This window comes from Mixophyes fleayi, chromosome 4 (genome assembly GCF_038048845.1).
Source record: "Mixophyes fleayi isolate aMixFle1 chromosome 4, aMixFle1.hap1, whole genome shotgun sequence".
Classification (NCBI taxonomy): Eukaryota; Metazoa; Chordata; class Amphibia; order Anura; family Limnodynastidae; genus Mixophyes; species Mixophyes fleayi.
In genome coordinates this window covers 272,911,709-272,920,185 of record NC_134405.1, presented here as the reverse complement: position 1 = coordinate 272,920,185, position 8,477 = coordinate 272,911,709, and positions in this window count along the sequence as shown.

The window sequence follows — 8,477 nt, the reverse complement described above, 5'->3', positions numbered from 1 at the left end:
CTTTCAGGTATACTGGAAGGGAGCTACAAGCGTACAAGAAGGAGTTGGTGCAACATAGACTGGTACTAAATTATCTCACCTCTATTACTGGTGGGTACTGTGTGACACTGGCCACCCAGTTTGGTGTCAAATGTTGCACGTACATCACTAATAATACGGATGACCCTAAAGAGGTTATAGACCGGAAGATGGATGAAATTTTGCAGCTGAAATGGGAATTTCGAAAGAGCCATAATTCTTCGTTATATGAGGTCGGGGAAAAGGTGGCGGGTTGGCTCTCGTGGTTGAACCCTGTGAAATGGTTCTCCGGTCTGGGGAAGTTCACACAGGAAATGGTTGCTAGTATAGGTAAGCTCCTTCTCCTTATACTGGGTGTCATCTTAGTAATTGGTTTAGTTGTCAAATGTGTTCCTACTGTGTTGAAGTGTGGAAAAAGGTCTCATAGGAGTAACACTGAGAAAGAGACTGAAAGGGTGGTACCAGATACCGAGATCATGGTCTGTGAAGAAGTATTGTATAATCCTGAACTTGAAACGGTGATTGGGTGATAGTTTAGTACACTATCAAAGGGTGGAGCTGTCGAAGTCAGCAAATTGGATAAAGTCATTTCAATTAAAGTCGAGCAAACTTGGTTGTCTTTGTCTGAAAAGATGCGTATGGTACGCTACGGTGTACAAGGGCACGCTACGGCGTGAAAGGGCGTACGCAGCTACTACACGTGGCAGCAACAGTATTTGGTCTTTTACCATACATTCGCACAAACACGCATACTTATAAAATAGTACACATTAATGGTAGTTGCAACACATAGTCAGTTATGTCGAAATATAGTAGTTTTTATGTGTTATATTAAAGTTACATGCATATTAGTGAAATCTACGGAACAGGTTGAAGGAATCATATCATGAGTGTTATCATAATAAACCTCTTAACATTTCCTACTGTTTGGTTCACTCTGCGAAGGAATCGCAGAGTGCATACACAAGTTATGAATGATAGGGAATTATGAACTACTTAAGACTAAGGAATCTTGGCGGGAAGAGCCGAGCATACCCCCTGGAGAGATGACCCCCTCCTTTGGATTCCTTAGCCAATGATTGACAACCCCTTGGACCTTCCTGAAACCTGGACCAATAGAAGCAAGCTATACCATCTTCATTGTATTACAGTATTTCTGTGTGCATATAAGCAGCAGCTTCACATCTAGTGTTCAGACATCTTGTCCCCAGACTTCAGGATTGAATGACTGCACACTGGATCCAGAGCGCCTGCGATAAGTAACGGCTGTATTTATTATCACTTCGCTTGAACATATTATTCTACTAGCAGCGAATAAATCTTTGTGCGTTGGAAACACAAATCGAGGTTCGACAATCGTTATTGGTTAGCGACAATACGCACATAACAATATGGAATAATAAGAAAACATATTCATATAGAAGCAGGAACAAAATAAATAAAAAAAGGACTTTTTGCAGGTTATCGCTTCAATAACTTAATCTCTTCTCCCTAGCTACCTGTCCCTATCGTTACTCTTGTAGCATTTACACAGCAAAAGGATGCAATTAAATTTTGTCCCTATCTAACTACTATCACAATACACAGTCCCTGTAAATATATATACAAAAACAAAGAGGTTACTTATCCATGCGTGGCCGGCTTCTGGGTCATAGATGGTTTTCTCTAGTCAGGACTTCAGCAGTCTCCTCTGTGGAATAGCTTTTTCTTCTCTTCTCAGATGTCACCCGCAGTCTTTCAGGAGTCTTTACTCTGCTCCAGTTCTTTGTTTGAATGTATTGGCGAGCACACCTCTCTCAATCACTCTCTGCTTAGTCTTTTTTCTCTTTACTGTTTTTTCCGGTCTGTTATAGACCATTCCTTTCGCTCACAACTGTCGCTCTCTGTCTAAGGTAATTTATTTTCCTCACAACTGTCGCTCTTCCATTGGCCTGCCGGAAAATGTTGTTTTTCTTTAGCAGTCCCTGACACTAGTGCACATATGAAGCCATTAGGTTTGCCTGTGCTACTCTAGCACCAGCCCCGGTAACCAGAGCTCACTTAAAATTCTTGGGAGCTTGTTCTTTCTACCACCCACATTCTGGAACACCGTGCATTTTACAGTTGAAGAGATACCATTTCTGCAAGTATTCCAAGAAAGTTTCTTTTAAATTCAGTCCACTAACAATTTCCTCATTTTTTTTTTATTTTTTTGTCTAAATTTGTTTAAAAGGGAACAATTGGGGAGAAATGATATGGTCACAGATTCAGTAAAATTCACCCGTATAAATTTCTATTTCAGTACAAATTACTTGCAGCAAAGCATAGTGCTGCATTATTAAATGACACTGTACTATTAGTGAAATTGACTACATATAGGCTCATTACATTGAACTTTACACTGCAAGGTTACAAACTACAAATGCTGCTGTACACTTTCTGATCTGATCCATCTAAAATAATGATGAATGTAATCACTAAGAAGCTGTCCCTGTACCATCACTATTTTTTTTCAGGTGCATTTAACAAATGTCAGAGCACCTTTTGGTTACCATTCTTGATTTCTTTCACTTTAAAGTTGGTGGGAATAGAACAACCTGATGCCTAAAAGATCATCAATATGTTCCCCTGTCAGAGAACCACTTGGCTGGAGGAGCTTTTTTTTACGAACTTACCTTCTCCTCATTCCACCGCCCCTCCGTCTGACCCGGAAACCGCACTTCCGGGTTCGGCGGTCACATGACCTCAACTCGGGCGGGGGTTTTGAATCCCTGCAGGTATTCAAACTTCACTCTGACACTCGGTTAGTGTCAGAGAAACTTACTTGCTTCCTGGCTCCTGTTCTCTTTGGGGATTCTTGTGACTGCTTCTTCTGTGAGTGTTCCTGTGTACCAGTCTCTGCCTGTTTCACCTTTCTGGATCCCCTGCCCCTGTGTACCGGCCCGGCTTGCTGACCATTCTTGATTGCCTGTGACCCTAACCCGGATTGTCTGACGATTCTTCGCCTCCGCTTTTGTACCTCTACCGGCAGCCTTAGTACCGAACCCGGATTCCTTCACGCTAAGCCTGCCTGTCGATTCTGTACTGTACTTCCTCCGTACACCAGTACCGGCTGTCTGACTACATCTTCTCTACTCACTGCTCCTCCCGCTACACTACATCTTGAGACGAACCTGAGGACTGTGACCTGCGACTCCCGGCAGCTAAGTCCATTCCGCCCTGTGGAAGTTCTTGGTGAACACCGGGGAGTTCGTTAGAATCCGCATCTCAGGTAAACCAGCGCTAATCAAGATTAGTACTGAATCCAGCTAATCCGTTATACTTATAGAGAACTCCACTATTATAATGCTTAGTCCTAAGAGGATAGAACAACAAAAACAAAGCTGAAGTCGACCGGTTTTAGAAGGTAAAATCGTGGGTTGAAGATGAAGCATACCACTCAACATTTAGACATGTAAAATTTGGACAATCTAAGCAGATCTGTACTTAATGTGCTCCTAATCTTCACAGAAGCATCCAATTTGGGTGAAACTTCAACCACTTTAATGTAAGGCCTGCCATTTCGAGGTCTGCAAATTGAGAATGTCCTAACAAAATCAAGACAGTCCAGAGGTCTGCTGAAGTCAATGAACAGGCAAACTAACAGAGTGTACAGAAGAGTGTTGCATCACTTAGTATGTTTTTGTTGTTTATGGTGGTGATGTTGCAGTTGTCAATGTTGATGGTGCACTGCTATCTGATATCTGTAGCCGGTACTGCAATGAATCCTCACATCAACAGCAGCGATTATGGGGATGTGCTGATCATGTGGGATGCAATGATGATTTCTACATAACTTATACCTAATATTATTATTATTATTATTATCTTTGACTTACAAGGTGTCACAAAGGGTCCGCAGCGCCGTACATTACATGTAGAGAAAACAGAACCAAGACACAACATGATACACAAATATATACAAACACAGGTGACAGGGTAAAGCAAATCAGATTATATCTGACAGATAGTGAAAGGGATGGTAGAAATCAGCAAGAAGAAGGCCGAAGCTTAAGAAAACAGGGAAAACAGGGCTAGCGAAGCAGGCCAAGAGGTACAGAGGATGAAGGAACAGTAGAAGGAGCACACAAGGAAAGAGGGCCCTGCTCATGAGAGCTTACAACCTAAAGGGAATGGGGAGACACAAAAAGGGTGGTACTAACTGGGAGAGAGAGCCAGGACAAGGAAGTTAGGAGGACTAATAGACTTGAATAAAGAAATGAGTCTTAAGGGCACGCTTGAAGCCTTTGAGAGTAGATGCTAACCTGATGGAACGTGGAAGATCGTTCCACAACAGGGGAGCAGCCCGGGCAAAGTCCTGAAGACGAGAGTGAGAGGAGGTGATCAGTGAAGTAGTGAGGCGGCGGTCAGAGGCAGAGCGGAGGGGGCGGGTAGGAGTGTAGGAAGAGATGAGATTGGAGATGTAGGGAGGGGAAGATTGACTTAGAGCTTTAAAGGTGAGGTTGAGGAGTATAAATTTAATTCTGTAGGGCATAGGGAGCCAATGTAGTGACTGTTGGAGGGAGACCGTAGAGATAGAGCAGTGGGAGAGAAAAATGAGGCGGGCAGCAGCATTGAGAATAGACTTAAGAGGATCAAGGCGAGAATCAGGTAGGCCAGAGAGAAGAAGGTTACAGTAGTCAAGGCGAGAGATAACAAGCGAGTGAACAAGGGTTTTCGTGGCTTCCATGGTGAGAAAGGGACGTATCTTAGATATATTCCGAAGGTGGAAGTAGCAGGATTTTGAGAGGGACAGAATGTAAAGCTTAAATGAGAGGGAGGAATCAAGAATGACCCCAAGGCATCGGACTTGGGGTACAGAAACGAGGGTAGTGTTATTAACAGAAATAGAGAGGGGGGGAGGTGGGAGAGTCCTGGCATGGGGGAAGACTATAAGCTCGGTTTAGGAAATATTGAGTTTAAGGAAGCATTAAGGCATCCAAGATGAGATGGCCGAGAGACAGGAGGAGACATGAGACAAAAGGGAAGGGGAGAGGTCAGGCGATGAAAGATAGATTTGGGTATCATCAGCATAGAGGTGGTACTGGAGGCCAAAGGAGTGGATGAGGACACCAAGGGAGGAGGTGTAGAGGGAGAAAAGCAGGGGGCCAAGAACGGAGCCTTGAGGAACGCCAACGGGTAGGGGAAGAGCGGGTGATGTAGAATCATGAATAGAGACTGAGAAGGAGTGGTTGGTGAGGTAAGAGGAAAACCAGTAGAGGACAGTGTTACATAGGCCTAAAGATTTGAGAGTTTGCAAAAGGAGTGCGTGGTCAACGGTGTCGAAGGCAGCAGAGAGGTCAAGAAGGATAAGAAGGGAGTAGTGTCTATTGGATTTAGCGAGGAGAAGGTCATTAGTGACCTTAGTGAGGGCGGTTTGAGTGGAGTGGAGGGGATGAAAACCAGATTGGAGCGGATCAAGGAGTGAGTGAGAGGAAAGAAAGGAGGTGAGACGGTTGTAGACAACCCGTTCAAGGAGTTTGGAGGCAAAAGGAAGAAGCGAAATAGGGCGGTAATTAGAGAGAGAGGCGGGATCAAGGGACGGTTTCTTGAGTATGGGGGAGACAAGAGCATGTTTAAAAGAGGAGGGGAAGATTCCAGAGGAGAGGGAGAGGTTGAGGAGGTGTGCAAGGTGGGAGCAGGCTTCGTGATAGAGGGAGCGAAGGAGGTGGGAGGAGATTGAGTCCTGTGTGCAAGTGGAAGGGGCCCAGAGGCACAGAAGAGAAGAGAGGAGTGAAATAGGGAGGGGGATGGGAAGTGAGAAGGGGGAGTGAGGAGGAGGGAAAATATGGAAAGGTTGAACATGGGAAGCAGGGGTATAGAGGGAGAGGACAGAAGTGAGAGAGGAGTAAATCATTATAATGCTAGAGAAGGTGTGGAATAGACAGTAGAAAGAATTCAGAAATCAAGAATGGTAAAGGCTTACAAGAGGAGTGAGGAAATGGCGAGAGCACAAGAGGTGAGTAAAAAAGAATGCAAAGGTAAAAGGAGAGAAAAGAGGAAGAAGAGATGTAAATTATGAGTCAGGGAGTAAGAAGCAGAAAGGACAGCAGAGATACCAGATGGGTGTGTTTAGAAAAAACAGTTAGGTGAAACAGTAACATCAGGCATGATTGGAAGGCAATAGTATAACATAAAGGCATAAGGCATAATACAAGATGCACTGAGCTGGTTATACAAATCCACAGGACAAGAGGGAGCCAGTTCAAACTTCAAGCTAAGTGGAGCAACAGTGTGATTTAAAAGTGGGAATCCAAGCAGCGTAAGAGGAATCACCAAGTGATAATACTGAAGCAGGCCTGAATAAGTGTGAGAAACAGTTCAGCAGGGAGACTCCAGGCAGTTAACAATCCAGGTGGTGAAGGTTATCAGAGCTCAGGCTGATTGTTGAATGTTGTCCTCATGTAGTAGTGTTTGCAGGTAAAAGGTTACCCTCCTGTCCCTCTTGTTCATCTCTTGTATATCTCTAGCTGTACTATTTAATACACTTGTAAGAATTTCACTTAGAAGAATTCTCACTAGCTAACAGCCTCACAGGCTTAACAACCTAATACTGCTGTTTAAATAGGTACCTAATATGGACATAGTCTGTATAGGAACAAAGGAGCTTCCATCTCAGCTCTCTGCTGTAATAGGGTTATAAGAGACCCCCTGTTTCAAAGTGGGAAGTCTGCTCAGCTGACACAGCGATAAAATAATATGGCAACCATCGTGATAAGTAACTTTTTACTGCTGGATAAATGGACCCCAAAATCCATTATATGTTCAGTTAAATATGATTTTAAACAAAAACCTTGTGTTTCACTAAAATTCTTATTAAACCATACCCCAATTATTGCAATTTCCTAAATTAATATGCCAGGTTAAAAAAACATATGTTGTGTGTTTTATGCAGGCATTTGCTGTGTGATTCCCACCAATATTTCACCAAATAACAGACTTTAGGCATGATATGTGTGGACTAAAGCATTTAATCAGATAACGCAAGATATAAAATACCGATATTCACAGTTATTTGAATTCCTCCTTAGTTCACTGTTTCGTAATGCTAACCTGACAAATCAAACATATTGAAATTAAACATACAACATTTCATCAAATCACTTTAAGTTTCTATAGCAACCTATGCAGCTTTTTATTTTCCATCCTCGCTTTAGAATCTTCAGGTAAACATAATCCATGATGAAAATGCTATCTTTTCAAATAATTCATTCAGGCATTATAGGTTAATACATTTTGAAAAAAAAATATCAATACACATACATTGCATTAATTAGCCCCTACAAACAAATGTGTTTAATTGTTTGCACATACAGGTCATTATTTTTATATCATACTGGAATAAATATGAAAAACAGGCAAAAAAAAGTATATGTTTTTACTAATACTTGACATAGATACATACTTGCATAGAGAAGCATACATCCTGACAATAATAATATTTTTTATTTGAGTGACTTTTCTTGCAAAGTTTTATAAAAATAGGAAATCATTTAGATTTGGGAAATCCAGAGCATGAGATTTCCAAATCAATGCGATTTAGTATATTCTTAGATGTTGTGGCAATCAAAACATTACTGGTCCTGCCAGAGGCAGTACTAGTGAGCTGTGGGCCCCAGTGAAATAAGGCGTGGGGGAGCAAACCGGGGGCCCCCGACTCTCTGCATCTGCCATGCAGTAGGCTCCATTATCTCCATGGGCCCTGGTGCACTGCACCTGCCTCACCAGTGGTAGTTCTCACAAATGAGAGCCTACTATCTCCTTTGATTATTTGTCTAGCCAATGAGTCACTAGCTGAGGCACAGAAACCATATCTTATGTTACATTTTGTTTGGAATGAAACACAAGTAGGTAATGCGTGTGGATGAATCCAATTTTTTTGTTTACTTCATGACACCATAAATCTTTTACTTGTATTCCTCTAAAAATGACCATAAAACTGTGAAGCATTACTTTAAAATTCTGCTAGATCACTGAAATTTATACTAAAAATATTACAGTATACATTAATTATATTAAAAACTATGTTCGGTAACTTTCTTTTTTTGCTTTTTTTTCATTTCTTTTAACTAAGGTATTGTACATTTCATACCACTGTGGCTGAAATAACTAGATGGCTCTTGCATCTATATCAAATGCAGAAGTTAAAAGTAATACAGCATAGCATTTCTGACAAATTTGCTAAGGAATAAAATAAAATGGATATTTGCCCAAAGTTTTCAGTCATGAAAAATATAATGGTTTTTGCAACAAGGTATATAAATAACATTTCAGTGCTAGTACTGAAACTGACATAGTTTGCTGTGAAATATTTGGTATAACCTGGGGAAGTAAGTAATTGGTATATTTTGGGAGGCTAAAGATAAATTATACCATGTTTATTTTAATCGCTGTATTTTTCTGTAAAAGCAAAACTTTAATGAAGCATATTTTTAGTTAAA